Source organism: Eptatretus burgeri, chromosome 15 (assembly GCF_056783735.1).
Source record: "Eptatretus burgeri isolate ZD-2024b chromosome 15, Ebu_testis_v1, whole genome shotgun sequence".
Lineage (NCBI taxonomy): Eukaryota > Metazoa > Chordata > Myxini > Myxiniformes > Myxinidae > Eptatretus > Eptatretus burgeri.
The window spans coordinates 56888389-56907600 of NC_140975.1; the positions used below are offsets into that span (position 1 = coordinate 56888389).

Sequence of the window (19212 nt, forward strand, 5' to 3'; positions counted from 1 at the left end):
GCGGGGTAGGGAGAAAGCTGTCTCGAGAAGCAGAGAAATAATCTTTTTTCAACAGAGAAATGAAAACACCTTCAACTATTTTATGTGAGAAGACATTGTCCAACAGGTACCTCCGAAAGTTTTTTTTTTTAAACTTACACAAGCCTCAACTATATGGTTTACCATCCCTCACAGATTGCTGCACTTAAAGGGTTAGCAGGATAGCATAGATCTGGAGGCACACACACTAACATCTGAACTTTTCCATCTGGGTTTGAATCCGAACCCAGCTATAAAGCGTCATCCTTGTCTTTCGCATGCAGGGCGAGAGATCAATGTGTGTGCCAGCCATGGGAAGGATGTTAAGACAGAGGACTTGTCTGCCAGCACCAGTCGTTGGTAGATATTTAGGATCCTGTGGTGCCTTTCCCGAAGAGTGTGCGAGTTATTATCGACACACTGAACAATTATCCTGCCTGGAATTTGTTTTCCTCTGGATAATAGCAAATGGTCTGGCTTTCTTGAAGGTTCATTGACACCACTTGCAATCTTAGAATATAGTTCTTCTCTGGTGCAGCTTAGCTTGCAATCTTGGACTGCACTCTAACAGCTAGTTAGTATGTTTCATCATGATGGACTTCAGTTATGAAGGGCAACCATTATTACACTTGAAATAAACTCCCCACCAACACCCTCCCCCCCTTCACCCCCCTTCACCATCTTACATCTGTCCACTTTTTTTTTCTTATTTATTGTATTTTTATTCTCTCTCTCTCTCTCTCTCTCTCTCTCTCTCTCTCTCTCTCTCTCTCTCTCTCTCTCTCTCTCTCTCTCTCTCTCCTCTCTCCTCTCTCCTCTCTCCTCTCTCCTCTCTCCTCTCTCCTCTCTCCTCTCTTCTCTCTCCCTCCCCTTTATTGATGAAATCCATGAGCTTTAGACCCTGTAACAAGAAGAGAAAAAAAACTTTTCTCACCCTGTTACTTATGCGAGGGTAGTTCTCGTGAAGGTTAAACTTTTACATACGAAAACCCAGATGTCGGTGAAGTATTGTGTCCAAATTCCCAATTTGAATGAACAGTTCTTTAACGCCCTTCTTCTCACCCCCATATGTTCTCTCCGTCGATGATCCTCCACAACAAGGGCGTTCACTCAATCGAGCTCTTCGGCTGTGACCATTTGACGGCCTTGACCCGAGGATATTCATTGTGTGCAGTCAAGACTCAACTTGAAACACTCACCCATGGTGTTGTATCATCAATCACCTGTGCTGCAGGTGTGTGATGAAATTTGAATTTTTTTTACATTTTTCATGGTCAAAAAGAAAAGCATGCAATTCTTCACTGTTCCCTTAGAGGGCACTTCCAGCATGGATTGAGGTTTGATTTGATTTACATCCACATCGGTACAAAACGGTGGCATTTGTGCATTATGGTCATGCATCGCACAAGTGACGTCATTTATAAGTTGCATACACCCTGGGTGTATGTAATATATATGTAGATATATATATATATATATATATATATATATATATATATATATATATATATATATATATATATATATATATATATATATATATATATATATATATATATATATATATATATATATATATATATATATATATATATATATATATATATATATATATATATATATATATATATATATATATTTCAAACACGTGTAGACAACTACACCTGTGCGGGAGGACGAAAGTCCGAGTCTTCAGGTCCTTGGTACTTCCAGTCTTACTCTATGGGTGCGAGACTTGGACTCTCACCAAGGATCTGAGTCCTTGGTATTATTTTCAATATTATTATATAATTATAATATTACATATTAACACAAGTGTGAGTTCTGATTGAACCATTTTTGTTTAGCAGATTCGGTGGTGTAATGGTTAGAACGTTCGCTCTGAGTCTGGGAGTTTGGCGGTTAGAACACTGGCCAAGTCACACGAAACACTTTGTTTCCTTGCTTGACACTCAGCATTTAAAAAGGATATAGAGCACGGACAAACAACCATATGTTGGCAGCCAGAGCACAAGTTTTGATCAGCCTAATGGCCTCTTCTTGCATTGAAGGTCCTTGGAAGGGAACATTTATTTTATTATATGAACCATGCTCGTATATAAAGCAAGTTGAGCCAAGATGCCACCACTCCCTTGCTACCTCCTCGGTCCTGTTTATATCTCTGGTATCCTGATGTTCACACCAGGGGGGGGGGGGCTCTGACTGTGCAGCGCGTGATTTCAAATGAAAAATGTTTAGTATACTGAATAAACGGGCCGATGAGATGGGGGTGGGGGTGTCTTGCCCCAATTTACTCTCTCAACAAACTTTATCAAATATGTTCTTGTCAAACTTTCATTTGGTTTGACATGCCACCCCTTCCACCCCCCCCCCCGTCCTTTTCCCAACTCCCACCTTAACTTTTATTTCGTTCCTTCACCTTATGATAGCAGGATCCCGATTTCAAATCCGCGTTGATTTGTCCATCGCCCATTGTCCTTGTAATTCATGTAATAACACACAAATGTCTTCCAATGCCCTCTCCCGCTGTGATAAATGTCCAAGCTCCAACCTCAGCCAACCGGACTGCATAAACCAACATAACCGAACGTCACAAAACAGTAGGAACCATTGTCATTTATCCTTGCTGAACCACATGCGCTGTGGCTTTATCTTTCACATATGATCGGAATTGCACAGTGTCCCAAATGTTGCCTCACTTAATTATATCAATGTGCAATAAATACATACACCAGGGTTAATGGATTTGGTTGGGTTCTTTGTGATCCTTTAAGTCAACAATGAATTTGTATTCTCTCAAAAGTGCTCGAACAAAGGTGGTAGATAACTGCATTGTTTTCATGAAAAAGAGTGGTGTTGGTTTAGAAGAGCGAAATCGACTTTTCGAACAATGGTTGAATTTCGTTGTGTGTGTGTGTGTGTGTGTGTGTGTGTGTGTGTGTGTGTGTGTGTGTGTGTGTGTGTGTGTGTGTGTGTGTGTGTGTGTGTGTGTGTGTGTGTGTGTGTGTGTGTGTGATAAAACATCCAATGTGGAAAGGAGGTCTGCAATCATTAGCACAGGTTTCTTCTTCCTCCTTTAGCATGATGTTGAGTTATTGGGGATGATGATAGAGGGGGAGAGGTCAGTGGTCATCTTAAAGCAAGTTAACTTTGTTTAATGCCATCCTGTAACTAAAAATGGGATCAAACAACAATCCAGGTATAGAGACATTAAGGCTGTTACATCTTATAGAATAATACTTTCCCCCAACGATTGCTCGGTTTTGAAGACATTTTGCTCAATTACCTAATTCGGCTCCAGAACATTGAAACCACCTCATGCCAAAGGAAGTAATTCTTGTTTACAAAAGTTGGACTTTCATGATTATCGTTTTGTTTGTACCACATATCAAGGATGGATGGCAGGGGGAGATGCACAGTGGGACAGGAGGGCCCTTGTTGGGGAAGGGATGGAACCTGCCCCATCACAATCCGTGTGACCTCGGTCCTGGTTACTGTATATGTTCAGCATCATAAACATCTGCATTAGAGGGCTCTTCGGTTGATGGTATAGCGATCGATCATGTACCAGACTCGATACAGACTTTCGGTTCTGCTGAAGCAGTTTTTAGCAAGGGTGACAATCCTGGACAGGTCACCACTGTCACACAGTAAGTCATGGTAGGAATTTGTAATTTGTTCAGGGTGTCGGCGATAGCTGGCCGACTCTTCATGAAGGACAGTGTAGGATCTTGAACGTTCACCAACTAATGCCAGCAGACGGGACGCCCAGATGACATTCATCCGATCAGGGATGGCGCACACATTGAAGAATCACCCTGTCGTGAAGCACCATGGTGAAAGTTTATAGCTGGGCTGTGATTCAAACCCATGATAGACAGCTTAGAAGCGAGTGTGATGGGACTGTATAGCATGGAATATCAAAATAAAACTGTTCAGTATACTGAACAAAAGTTAGAGGAAAATATACTGGGAGAGGTAGGGGTGGGAGTGGTGGTGGGAGGTCCTGCCTGACCTTTCTGATGGTGACATCTTGCCCCCAACTTACTCTACGTGATCACAAGAATCAACGATGCACATTCATAAGTGCATAAGCTATATGGACATAATCTTGCAGTCATACATACATTTTACCAGATTTCTGCTTGATACTCCTTCAAAGACCTGAGGAGAGGCCATTCTGGTTGTCTTACTCTTGTTGGTGCAAATATATTTGTGTCAGAGTCAGTCTGGATGTTGATAGTTGCACATGTACCCACATCTATGACACACGTACACACAATGCCAAACTTTACAATACACACTGTGTAGGATTCCGTGGTTCATGATCCAAAATCGTGTTATTAACTTGATGAAATTGTTTAGGGCCGTTAAAAATAAAAGAGAGATGATTTAATAAAACATTTTGACCCGGAGGAGCATCAGTGAGAGCAAAACCTCTTGCATGCTTGCTTGACTCAGTTGAGGGTAAATGTGAGTATTTAACCTAATACAACAAAAGCACATCACATGTTATGAAAACGAATCTACTTTGTACAATTTGCATGTAAAGTATGGAAATACCACAGGTGTTTGTGGTTCACCAAGGCGTGCAGTGAGCCACACCCAACAATGGAACGCAGTGGGGACCGTAAGCGTGGCAAGTGGCCAATATCACGCCTGCCGTCTGCCCTTGATGGACAATTTGCCTCCAACTATGTGTCCTAATTTCTCTTGCAATTAATTCCCGATTAGGCACTGCTTTGTCACTTGTTCTCCTTTTGCGGCCTGCCTCACACACGGCAGTTATTTGGGTTTGGGGTGAGCTGACGGCCAAGGGCCAGACACTCTGAATCTGCTGTTGTTGGCTTGGGTCGATTCGTTCGCTCTTGGGCTACTAATGCGCAGTAATGGAGGAGAGCAAACCGGAAGCTTCGGGACGCAAACACATCGGAATCAAACCCGGCCCTGTCCAGCCGACCTAGGCAAAGAAATGAAAGCCGCCTTCCTGTCCAGCGACCCGGAACAACAGTTGGTTATTTCAACAGCGGCAGCTAAAACGCATCATGTGTGGTGGCTTTCACCTTTCAAAATTATCCGAGAACTCATATTTATTTACAGAATGGACGTTCACAAACAGACAGATTCAGCTCAAAGCATTTGGCAAGAGTTCTGTTCAACTCAAAGCGGGCAATATTACCAGAATATTGGAGGCAAAAATAGGATGTTGGTTAAACATTTCATCAGCAACAAATTACAACTTTGTTATTGGCTCCAGTATTGACCTGGCTAACTGTTTATGAGTTGCGTGGTTTTGCAATCCTACCGTTTCAGATATAGCAGAGAGGAAATCAGGTGAGGATTTCATTGGATGTCATGAGAGATAGGGGATTGATAATATTGGGGGATTTATAAGGGATGGAGGAACTCCTTGCGAGCCAACAGCCATCCAGATATAGTGCCCAACTCTGTCTGCGGATATCCTCCTGCGGTTGGGTAATTTTTTTGAGGAGGTTGGTGGCAAGATTTGCACTCCGGACACCGTAAGACCCTTCACTCTGCAAAACACATGAAAAACACAAAGAAAACTGAAAACCTACTCCGTGGGAGTACCTCCTACACAGCTGCCCTTCGCAGGGCAGCTAACCGGATGATGGGATTGCGGTAAAGCCTTCGGGACCCCCACTGTTTGATGGTAGGAGGAAAAACACGGGGTAACCTTCCCGGGTTGGATTGCGGTAATTTGTGTCAGGATGGTGCTGAGGCGTCATCCACTAGATGCCAGTCTCCTTGTGTTAACCTGAGGCGGTCCTTTCAGGTGGGTGCCTGGAATGTCCTATTCCTAACAGAGGATGATCACCTGTCTCTGTATCATCTGAGCGCAAGTGCTTGAACATCAGTATCGCAGCACTCTCTGAGGTTCGGAGACCGGATAGTGGCAAGATCATGGTGGGTGGTTACACATACTATTGGTCTGGTCACACTGATGATTACCATGCCCAATTAGTTACTGTAGCTGTGTCCAATAAGCTGACTCCAATGATAATTGAGGTGACACCGATCAACAAGCATATGATAAGACTAAGGATTCGTCACTCCTTGGGTGTCGTTTCCCTGGTCTCTGTAAATACTCCGACTGAGGCGAGTGGTCTCACCGTGAAGGATGCATTCTACGCCACGCTCGAGTCTGTGGTTGATCAGTGCCCCAGGTGAGATACTCTTTTAGTCTTGGGGGATTTCAATGCATCAACTGGAACTGATGGGGATGGTTATGAAATGTGTGTTGGTCCCCATGGGTCTGCAACTGTGAACCAGAATAGCACTAAATTCCTTGACATTGCAAGGAGTCATGGACTTGGGGTGGCTGGTTCATGGTTTCAGTGCCCACAGGCTCATCGCTGGACTTGGTATTCCAACGCTGGTGGTGTGACAAAGGAGATTGACTATGTCCTCGTCAATGGTCACTGGAGGATGATCCAGAACTGCAGGATCAACTGGAGTGCTCAGTTCTACCATACCGATCATAGGCTTGTTGTAGCAACTCTGAAGTTGCAGCTTAAATCCGGGAGAATGGTACCATCCCATTATAGGCTGGATGTTGGCAATCTCAAGGATGAGACGGTGGCTGAGGAGTTTGCAAACAGGCTGAGTGGAGATTTGGGGGGCCTGGGTGCTTTGGGGAATCCTGAAGAGCTGTGGAGTGCCTTCAAGATCACCATCCTTGATGTTGGCAATGCATTGGAACTCACCGTAGGGCAAAGAAAAAATTTGTCTCTCAAGGGACACTGGATACCATTCACCACTCGCAGGGCCAGGCTTTATGGCAGAGCTGAGCTGTTCGGGGAGTTGAGGCGTAAAACTGCATGTGTGCTGAGGGTGGAAAAGGAGGCCTATGTGCGAGGAATCTGTGAAGGGGTCGAGCATTACCTGTGGTCGAGTGATTCTCGTCTTGCTTACATGGGAATTTGCGCATTGCGTTCCTCCAAGCCCGTCCCTTGGTGTACTGCAGTTCGAGTGGAGTGTGGTGGGCTCTTGACAGAGGAGTCCAAAGTGAAGGCCCGCTGGGCTGGTTGCTTTGAGCGGCTATACCAGGCTGATCCACCAGCTAATGAGTTGGATGTCAGGGTGTTACTATCCCTATTGCTGACCCTCCAATCAATTGTGATCCACCTTTGTTTGTGGAAACAGAGGCTGCCATGAACCAGTTGAAATGTGGTAAAGCTCCTGGGATCTATGGCATCCATGCTGAACTTCTCAAGGCTGTTGGAAATGAGACTCGAATGCTGAGAGAGACTCAAATGAGATGTTTGTTCCCTGCATCTTCCGTGAGCGTCAGCATGGACATGTGGCTCGTCTTCCTGACACTGATCCTGCTCACCAGATTCTCTCAGCGAAGGAGTCTCATGAGTGGAGGAGGCCGATGGGCCGACTCCGTGCCTCATGGTTGCAGCAGGTTGATCAGCATCTTAAGGAGATGGGAATGGGCCAGGCATCTGCCCGGGGGACGGCCATACGGAGGCCCCTGGAGTACTGGCAGAAAGTGGACAAAGAAACATGCTGCTTTGGCGCATGCTCCCATACCTTACCTGATAAGTGGGAGAGGGGATTGATTATAGATTGCTCATCATCCCGGTACACCCAGCCCGGCTGGGCAATTTGGAAAAGGGAAAGATTACCTTGAAATTTTGGATACTCCAGAATGGTGGATCCATTAATCCACTCACACTTCTTTTCACCCCATATATCCTTCCTATAATTCACAGACTGGTGTTTGTGTGTTTATTTGTAGGTTTGTTTGTCACGCTACTCCTACAATTCTGGCCCAATTTCTTCCAGACTTGCTATAGAGGATCAGCATAACCCCAATTCATGTATTGGTGTGTTTTTATCTTTACCAGTGGACTTTGGGGGGGGGGGGGTTGCAAATTCTCTGTGTAAATGTGTATTACGTAGTGCCGTCTCCAGGTGGGGGAGGGTATTACAAGTCTCCACCATTTACAGTATTCCTGTCCCCACGTTTTCCTGTGCATTGAGGTATGTGCCAGAAGAATGCATTGCATGCTTGGAACAAGATCGCCCGTACGGCGGGTACTCTACTCGTGTATATATATATATATATATATATATATATATATATATATATATATATATATATATATATATATATATCCAGTTCGTTTATGGGCTTTATATGTATGCGCCGATGGACTTTGAAAAATCATGCGCCGCCATTTTGTGAAGCAGCACAGACGGTAGGCCTCAAGCCTTTGGCCTGGGTGTCAATCCATAGCCATGTACGATTGGAATGATTCAAGGTATGTAACCACGATGTATTATTTATGCACATAAGCCGTACACATGTTTTTGCTTCATGTACGTATATCGAGTTATTTTTATTATTTTCAGGAACAATCGAGGCAGCGATCTCTGGCATCATGCACTGCCCAAATAAAGGAATGTGCTTACTCGTGCAAGAAATTGGGTTAAAACTGAAATTACATACAAAAACCTTCATTTATTTTGCTGGTGTGAATAGCATACTTAAGTGGTGTTAAAATAATTGGTTGGAGTTATGGTGTGTATGGTGTTGTGGTGTGTGGCATATTGAGTGGTCTGTGTTGTGTTTCCATGCGTTGCAAGGATGGTTTGTTGCAGGTGTATGGCAAAATAAAGTGGTGTGTTGGGCTGATGAGGTGGCTGAGAGTGATGCACACTCACCTCTTAGCTGTCCAGCCAGGGTTCGAATCCTAACCTAGCTATCAATCCAGGTGCTACCAATAAGGATGATCAATCTCTCAACATTATGTATAAATGGCACCATATGTGTTTTTTAATCTTGTCTCCGATGATGGGTTCGAGTGAGAGCTTGAAACGTCTCGGTGATCGATCATATTTTATATCTTCTTCTTCTCCTTTCGGTTGCTCCCGTTAGGGGTCGCCACAGCGGATCATCCGTATGATCCGCATAGTGATTTGGCACATGTTTTACGCCGGATGCCCTTCCTGACGCAACCCTGGTCGCCTCTTACGACACAGGGATATGGTACACCTATTTTAACCGGGGCATACACCGGGCCCAGTACACTGGTACTCACTTCGCCAACCTCGGAAGGATGACAGGCTGAGTCAACCTCCTGGTGTATTAATTCAAGCGGCCAACGGGGCTTGAACTCAGGACCTTTTGGATCCCAAGCCGCTACCCTAACCATTACGCCAACACCAGGCTTCTGATCTTTTATATATATATATATATATATAAAATATATATATATATATATATATATATATATACATATATATATATATACATATATATATATATATACATACATACATACATACATACATACATGTTAATACTGTTACGAATTCGCACCCGTCGGCGTGCGATCGGCCGCGTACCTCTAATCGCAACCGCGTCGCCCACCGGACGGACAATTCAGTCGTGACCCTCCTGGAACTATCGCCAGAAACCAGTTACGGGTGGGGGTTTAACCTCACCACAGCCCAGTCCGCATCCTACCCGCGCGAAATAGGGTCACTCGCCGAATATCGAAATACCTAAGTACTCGCGCGGGTAACCTACCGAGGGGCCGTACCTCGCTGCAGGTCGGCTTGGGACACGAACCGCTTAAGCGGTTCGTTCCGTTCTCCAGCGATAACCGAGCGGGTATTATCGCCGACCTCGACGGATCCGATTCTCCTTACCGGGTGTTTAAAAACCAACTAATTATTCCGCGATGCAAGATGGCATTTTCAATGGGGAATAGAGGACGCAACGAACGGGATACATTTCACAAGCAAGGACATTTATTACAACTAAGTACGTATGTACAGCCAGGCAGTCATGCACGTATGAACAAGCAAATAGAAGCAATACCACCGACTACAATGAGAATGTACATGCACAGTCACTTAACAGTTTTACTTAACAGACGGCGCCACGACAACATTCATTCAAAAACCCCAAAGAAACACAAGAAAAGACCCCCTCACAGACAAGGGGGTCAGGCTGTACCCTAACGGCTCATTGTCAAGTACTCCCCATGGGGAATAATATATCTATCTATAATTCCAGCAATCTCTGTGTGTGTCTGCGACCGCCGTTTCTCGACGACCGCCGGTCCCTCATTGAAACTTGCCAGGAATATTGCCGGCGACCCGCGGATGTGCCTTTTCGAGGTTTGATATCGATCGGACGAGCGGTTCCCAAGTTACGGCCATTTTACTGCTTTTTCAGTGTTGAAAAGGTGTATATATGGCAGCTGAAGGTGTCGTTCCACCTTCTCGCCTTATCATGCCAATTTTTTTCTCAGAATAATGATAACAGCAAATTAATAATAATAATAATAGCACAATAATTGGCAGTACACAATAACAGCACAATAATTGAATAAAAAGAATAACGTGATACAATGACCAATGTCTGTCAACCAATAACGACCTATATATTGTCTGTCAACCAGACAGGACACGGTGCTATGACATCACAAATGACGTCACAATTAATGTTTGTTTATTTATTTATTTATTATCTTGCCAAAACGAAGTTTTTGCATGATATGTTAGTCAGCTTGTATGTTTTTTTTTTGTTTGTTTGTTTGTCTGTAATCACGAATAAAAAATTCTGCAGAGCACAGTTATCATTGGAAATTTTTGTAACTTCGCATATCAGAGGCCTATAGAGGTCCCTTTCAGCGCATAAAATTTTGAAGGTCAAGGTCAAAGGTCAAGGTCACTTTGTCGCAAATCAGGGGAGTCGACGAAACCCTTATTTTTTGAGTAATTTTGATCGGATCGTCTTCAAACTTCATGGGAATATAGTTCATGGTCTGGCGCTCAGCTGATTAGTTTTTGGTGGCGATTGGCCTTGACCTTCATGGTTAGTGCCTGAGGTCAAACATATTTGACCCCAAGGTCAAATTTTCAAGTTTTAGGAACCATATCATGGAGTACCTCAAATTGAACACCTCGATGAGTGCTTTCTAGATATGTCAAGCTTGAGACATTATGACGTCATTTGGTGACGTTATGAGGCAAACGCATATTTTTATGGTTACTCTGTAGAACGATTCTCATCGAAATCTCTCGTAGGCAGATATTCCTCAAGGAGTCGCTCCTGGTGGATAGCAGCTCTGTTCACCTCAGTGTGACCTTAAAGAAGTCACACGTGGTCACCTTTTGGCAAGATATGGGTCACCCTGCGGGTGACATTGGTTTATTTGTTTGTGAACAGTATTACGGAAAAGCTCCTGGACGGATTTCGACGAAACTTGGTGGGGGGATTACGTATGGTCCAAGGATCATGCCATTACATTTTGGACTTGGCCCAGAGTCCAATATGGCCGTTATGGTGGCCATTTTGAAAAAATATTTGAATTTTTGTTTTTGCATTTCTACATGTTTTAAGTGATTTCCAACCAAAAAAAAAAATAAATTTGTTAGAGAAAAAAAACAAAATTTTGCAACTTTTTTTCAAAATATTTCGATTTTATTTGAAAAATATTTGAATTTTTTTTGCATTTCTACATGTTGTAAGTGATTTCCAACCCCCCCCCCAAAAAAAAATTGTTAGAGAGAAAAAAAATTTGTACCTTTTTTTGCCAAAAAATTCCAATTTTATTTTTTTGGCATTTCTACATGCGCGTCGATCTAGTTTAGTTTATTCAGTCGTGGTTCAGTAGAGTCTGATCCGTTTTGACCTACAATGAATAGGATATCAGGTTCACTTAAGTGACCCAGCAGTATTGGCGGCGGAGGTTTTGCACTCCACCGAGTGCTCCCCCTCTAGTTCACGCTATTTTTCCATGTATGTATCATTCAAGGTGTATAAAGAGGAACTACGCAGCCTCGACAAGCTGTGGAGTCCGATCTCGTTTTTGGTCTTTAGTTGAATGTCAGGAGTCGCTTGGTCTTGGCTTCATCACTTCGCCTCTGTGAGTCAACCTGCACAGTGTGGACTATGACATATATTTTGTGCTAATGACCAAGCCTGTGGATATGAAGATGCATAGTTGTGGCTCTGCATGCTCATCTTGAGAGAAAGCATTCTCTCAGTAATATTTACCTTTATCATACTCTTTATAGAGCGTTGGAGCTGCCAAAGCAGTTTCTTCGCCAGGGTTATCCTGGGTGGTTTGCCATTGCCTTCCTGACGTTGTTTGTCCATGCTTTATCCTTTTAAATGCTGAGCATCGATCACAAAAGCAGCACATACCTTTTCTTAAAGTATATGGTATGACCATTGCACTCAAACCATTACACCACCAAATCTGGTTCTCTCGGTAATAGTGTCACATAAAAACCTGGAGCAGAAAATATACCCCAAATTAATGTACAGAAAAAAGTTTTTTTGTCGCTCGGATGTTAAGCGCCTCTGGACTCGAATTGGCAAGTTAACCATTCACGCAACATCCACAAATGCAACTGACAGTATAATTCCCAAACCGAAGATGTTTTACACTTTCATCGTTGTGGGGCCAAAATTTAAAATTTGCATAACCCTATTCCCGTATATACTCCCGTTTTGAACTATCCCGGAAATGCACACGTGTGTTGCTTGGATTCAATGTCTGGGGTGAAACCGTATTATTCATTTAAATATGTGTCGATGAAGACAAGAAATGTCTATGAGTTTTGAAAAAAAATTCACCTTTCCTTATGTTAGAAACCACACCGTTGAGCAATGAATGCAACTCCAGTGCCTTTTCCGATATCTCCCTCAGAGGCAAACTTGCGGTTTCGTAATGTGCTGTCAAACATCGCAAGTATGTACAACACGACTGGCTTCTCATCGCTTCACGTTTGTTTTCCAACAATCACGTTTTGTATCTGCCTGAAAGCTGTACAATCTTGACAATTCATCATACCCGATGACCCGTACTGCATTGTGACGTTTTGTCATAAAATGTGGAGCTTCGTACCTTGAGGGGTGTGACCTTTTTGCTCACAAGATGTAAAATGTTGAAGTCACACAAGTTGTGCTGCCAAGTTACCTGTTACAGAACGTCATCGATTGAACAGACTACTCCTCAGAAGAGAAAGTTATACCATGTGATTTGTTATGCTATTCCAAAAGACACATTATCTGCATTGATATAAATTGCAACAGTCATACCTTCCAGCCTGAGTAATTGTTCTACATGTAGGAGAGAGAGAGAGACAGAGAGATAGAGAGACAGAGACAGAGACAGAGACAGAGACAGAGACAGAGACAGAGACAGAGACAGAGACAGAGACAGAGACAGAGAGAGAGAGAGAGAGAGAGAGAGAGAGAGAGAGAGAGAGAGAGAGAGAGAGAGAGAGAGAGAGAGAGAGAGAGAGAGAGAGAGAGAGAGAGTCAGTAAGTCAGGTATGAAGACAGCATTGTATGCCACAGGCAGAGAGCTTCGCAAGGAGAAGAACAAGATACAGACTGTGTTGCATGTCCAAGATATGTCCAAAGAGACTGTCCTGACCTCATTTTACACGTGGGTCCTCCAATCATTGCTTACTGATCTATAGTTGAAAGGAATGTGTCCTCACCCTCTCCTCAGGTCTATTTCCCTCTGTTCTCGCAGCCCTTCGACCCTCTCCAGCTCATCCAGGATGTAACCCGTTCTGCAAGTAACCCCTTTCTGTTGAACTCTAGATTCCAGGCACACTCCTGAGGCTGATCAATGCCACTTTTCCCTGTAGGAATTGAAGTAGGTAGTCCACCACCATCTCATCCATCACCTACCATCATTAAACCTACCTTATCCAACCACCTCACATAGATGTTGCAGTGTTGATTTCCTTTCTCTCACTTTTCTCTTTCTGTTTCTTCTTTCCCTAAATTATTGTGAAGAACTGTGGCTCCACTATCAGTACACTGCCATTTTCCTCTCTGCCTTCTCACTTTTCTATGAACCTAGTTTTCGTCTTCAAAAAAGTGTTTTCATGGATTTTAAGTCTATTTTGCATAGTATTATGCTTTTGTAGACTACTGTGAATGACTCGTGTATATAATCATATTATGATTATGAAGTTTGTTTATTGCTCAAGGACTGCATACTTCTTTCAAATAAATCACAAAGTAGGCCTACAGCTTTGCGAATGGAGCCATATAAATTTAAAGTCCTGATCAGTCAGTCATGAATTGTTGCAAAAGGACACACTGCGTGACTGTTTCGAAACAGCGGCATCTGCTCCAAGCACTCATCACAATGACTTTTGTCATTTGGGACCATCATGGCTATGGCACACCAGCACATCCTTCTCATGAGATAATCATTTTAATCATCCTTTCTCCTCTGTTCACCCCCATCATTTGCCCTACATTATGTTTCATTTGCTGGGAGGTCAACCAAGATCACCTCATTACATAAACAAGGTGCAAAAAAACGATCCTCTTAATGACAGAACTATCAGTTTACTTCCAATCATCAACAAGGTCATGGAATTCATTATTGCAGTTGATATGAAATCCTTCCTTTTCTCCAATGGCCTGATGTTAGATCAATTCAGATTCAGACTAGATGAACATACATGGGATATGCTGTTTCCACTATCCCAACAATGGATGGAGATTAAGACAGTCTCTAAAGACAAATGTCAAGCATTCCATAATCTGGCACCCCCCATTGCTCTTCAAACTCTCTGCCTATGCCATCCAAGGCCAATTCCACACATGGCTTACCGACTTCCTCTACTTTCGCAACCAACACGTGGCTCTCAAGAGAATCCTCTCCTCTCCTTGTCAAGGCTGGAGTGCCATTGTCAATCGCAAACAGGTCTGTAGTCTCTATCTTCCACCAACTCCTTTATGATCTTCACCCTCTACGCTTTCCTTTCCATGCTCTCTCCCCCCCCCCGCCTCCCCCCCCCCAGGTTTACGTTGACCCTCCACCTTATTTATACTTTTATTTTCATTCTGTTTAGTCGTAATGCATTGTGTTGTCAGTCCTCCATGAGCCTTGATATTGTATACTAACAAGGAGTTGATACTTGTTAGTAACAAAAAAGAGGAACCCTCCTTTTGGGTGGTTGTAAATTTTTTAAACCAAACGAGAAAAAGAGCAATCAGAGATTGCAGACTCTGGCCAGGACTTGTTTTGTGTGGTGTATTTTTTGTGGTGTTTGTGTACTGGTGTGCTAGGTAATTAATAAGAAACAAAAATAGCACTGCCACTTTATAACTGCTGGCAGTGATGACCAGGTGCCAATTCGTCCCGCTTTGATGCAATCCCGCTTTGATCGGACAACTTATCTTGACCCATGACCTTTTAAAAAATTATTATTCAGTTGAATTCAGAATGGGATTAAAATAAATTCAATTCAAATCAAATGGAAGACCAAATAGGTACAGTCCTGCATTGGAGCAATCAGAAGGAACCCAAACAAGCAAAAAGCAAAGATGAAGTCATCAGGAGGAACCTGGATAGGATTCACATTTCAACTGCTACTCCTTGAGCCTCAAACCCACCCAGGCACAGCCAAGTGAGCCTGATTCATAAAAAAAAATAATAATAATAATAATAATATCAAAAAGTACCCAGATCAAGAAAACTTAAATAATTCTGGCTGCCAGACCATGTGTCGATCAGGTTGAAATTTAAAATATATATATATATATATATATATATATATATATATATATATATATATATATATATATATATATCTATATATATCCCCCATCACCAATAGATCATAACTGTGAAGTTTCAAGTCGAGTGATTAAGCAGTTCAAGAGAGAGTGTTTTGTAAAAAAAAAATTTGCTCAATCCAATATGGCTGCCACACCACGTGACAGTTATTTGTGAATATCCTGGTGGCCCCAAGGATTCGGGAACATGTGTGTGAAGTTTCCATCGATCTGTCCGCCGTTCTGGAGAAGAAGATTTATTATGGGTTTTAGGGTAAATTCAATATGGCTGCCAAACACGTCATATGTATGAACCATTTGTTCCTCATGGATAGACGGTCATACGTGTAAAGTTTCACCTCGATCTGTTCAGCCACTTCAGAGAAGATTTTTGAAGGTTTAAAAAAAACAAAAACAATATGGCTGCCAAATCACATGACCAATAACATCATCAATTTTTTTTCTGTGGACTATTTTATCCCTAGATTATAAAAAAAACTTTCATACTGATCAGAAGTAGCGTTCTACATCTGCAATTATAACGTCATAACAAAGGCACCGATGATGTCATTAAAAAAAAAATCACCCTCATTCCCCATAAGGAGTACTTGCCATGTGTGAAGTTTCAATTTTTTTCCTTAGTGCAGTTTCAGAGATACAGAGGTCCAAAGTTTTTCCATTTTTCCAACATGGCTGCCACAACACGTGACCTATGATGTCATAATTATCAATAAAACAGTCTACACGAGTCGTCGCTCCTGTGGTGAAAAGTTCATCTCAATCCGCCAAGCGGTTGTGGAGAAAAACACTAAAGTTCTGTGCGAGCATACAAACAGAGACAAACAAACAAACTAACGGACCCAAATGCAATACCCTCTCCTCCGGCGAGAATAATTACAGAAATGGTTGCCATGGCAACACAATTCAGGCAATCACAGCCATTATCTAATCAGAGTGAGATAACATTATGAGGAAGATACTGAATCTGTGCAATATGAAAGATACATCTTGAACGGTTTTTGAAATATCGAGTGAACAAGTGTTACCGAGATGGTTGCCATGGCAACATAATTTCATCAATCGCAGCGGTGATATAATCAGGTTGAGACAATGTTATGAGGAATAGATGCAATGTGAAAGCTAAATGTTCAATGTTTTTGAAATATAGCGTACACAAAAGTACATGGACAGATGACCAGTTGATTGGACAGAGCTCATTTTAAATTTGCCTCTCTCTGACTTTGTCAGAGGGGTGGGAAACAAAAAAGAGGAACCTCCAGGAGATTGCTACACTCCCAGTTCACGACAAGTGAGTAAAGTTCATGAACAACATTCCACAGAGGTAGTGATCCAAGGTGATAGTGACACATCAGACAAATTATCCGAACGAGCAGAGTACCTGCCCCACAGGCGATCTTGTTAGGTTAGGTTAGGTGTGGGAGCATGCGCCAAAGCAGCACGTCACTGTGTCCACTTTCCGTTGGTACTATTGGGGTCTCAATCTGGCTATCCCCCAGGCAGACGCCTAGCCCATCCCCATCTTCTTAAGATGCCGATAAACATTCTTAAGATGCCGATAAACAAGGCGCATGGTCATCCCATTGGCGTTCTCCACTCACGAGGCTCCTTCGCTGAGAGAATCTAGTGAGCAGGATCAGCATCAGGAAATTGAGCCACATATCCATACAGCTGCAGCTGACACTCATGGACTCCACAGGTAACAAATCTGATTTGAATCTCTCTCAGCAACCGCTCATTGGACACAAAGTCTGACCAGTGATAGCCAAGGATTCTCCGAAGAGACATGGTACCGAAGGAGTTAAGTCTTTGTCTCAGATCCTTTGTCAAAGTCCAAGTGTCACATCCATAGAGCAAAATTGGAAGCACAAAAACCTGAAGGCTCAGACTTTCATCCTCCTGCATAGGTAAGAACAACGCCACAACCCATGATCCAGTTAATCCATGACTCCCCAGGCCCGACTCAGATGTCTACTGACCTCTGGCTCACAGCCAGCAGAGACATGAATATCACTGCCAAGGCAAGTGAATCTCTATGACCTCAACATCCTCACCACAAGCAGGTACAGAGAAGATGGCAGCATCCAAGATGTCACTGAAAGCCTGGATCTTCGTTTTGACCCAGGAAACCCATAATCCCAGCAGCTCCGATTCCTCATTCAGTGCCTCAAGGCGCCCTACAAGGATAATCAGCATTTCCGCAAGGATGACTGCATCATCTGCAATATCAAGGTAAGAGATCTTGACATTCCCAAGTGATGCAAACGCAGCTTGATCTCTGTGACATCTTCTCCAGAATCCAGTCCATGCAAGCATTGAAGACTGTGGGGGCCAATACACACCTCTGGCAAACTCCAGTAGCAACTGGAAATAAGTCGGAGATAGAACCAACACACCTCACAGCACTCTTAGTTCCAGAGTATAGTTCAGACATCAGATTGATCAGTTTTGGTGGCACCTCACGAAGACCAAGAATCCTCCAGAAGGCATCTCGAATCACTGAATTGAGTGCTTTGCAGAGATCAACATAGGCTGCAAGCAGCCCCTGCCAAAACTATCGTCTGCGTTTGGTGAGGAACCGAAGAGCAAGGATATGGTTAATCGTTGACCTCTTTGGTGTAAAGCCTGACTGCTCTGGACGCTGGTGCTCAAGCAGATGGTGGCAAACCCTTTGAAGAATTATCTTAGCAAAGACCTTGCATGGCACTGAGAACAGCAGCACCCCTCGGTAGTTGTTGCAACCTTGGCAATCACCATTCCCTTTCCAGAGAGGGACAAGGTGGCCCCTTTTCCAGTCAGTTGAGATGATGCCTGTGCTCCAAGCAGAGCACAGCAATGCAATGATACGAGTGCAGCATTTCCACCAGCCTTGAGAAGTTCAGCATGGATGCCACAGATCCCAAGGATTTTACCCCCTTCCAACTGGTTCACCGCAGCCTGCGTTTCCATAAACGAAGGCGGTTCACAGTTGATTGGAGGGTCAGCAATGGAGATAGTAATACCCCTAGCATCCAACTCAACAGCTGGTGGGTCAGCCTGGTACAGCCACTCAAAGTAACTGGCACAGCGGGCCTTCACTTCGGATTCCTCTGTCAAGAGCTCACCACCCTCTGCTCTCACTGCAGCACACCGAGGGATGGGATTGTAGAATGCAATGCACAAATTTCTCTGAAAGCAGGATGAGAATCTCTCTTCCACAGGTGATGCTCAATCCCTTCACAAATTACTCGCACATAGGCCTCCTTGTCCACCCTCAACGCACGTACTGTTTTATGCCTCAGCTACCTGAACAGCTCAGTTATGCAATGAAGCCTAGCCCTCTGGCCAATGGTATCCAGTGTCCCTTGGGAGACAAAGTTCCTCTTCGCCTGAGGGTGAGTTCCAAGACATCCACCAGCAACATCAAGGATGTAAGTCTTGAAGACAATCCACAACTCTCCAGCATTCCCCACAACACCCAAACTCCACAAATTCCCACTCAGCTTGTTCGCAAACTTTCTCAGCTCGCCTCTTATTCCTGAGCTTGTCAACATCCAGCCTAGACTGGATGTCTGGGGGGCACTGATCAACCACGGACTTGAGCACGGCAT

The 19212-nt window shown here is 43.4% G+C and overlaps 1 long non-coding RNA gene across 3 annotated transcripts in view; it reads left to right on the forward strand.

Annotated features, from left to right (window-relative positions):
• Window positions 1–19212, forward strand: part of LOC147012242 (uncharacterized) — an 81878-nt gene that overhangs the window by 53258 nt on the left and 9408 nt on the right. For all 3 annotated transcript variants that reach the window (XR_015051526.1, XR_015051527.1, XR_015051528.1), the window contains exon 2: window positions 1120–1252. This is a non-coding gene — a long non-coding RNA (uncharacterized LOC147012242). The remainder of the gene's footprint in view (window positions 1–1119; window positions 1253–19212) is intronic.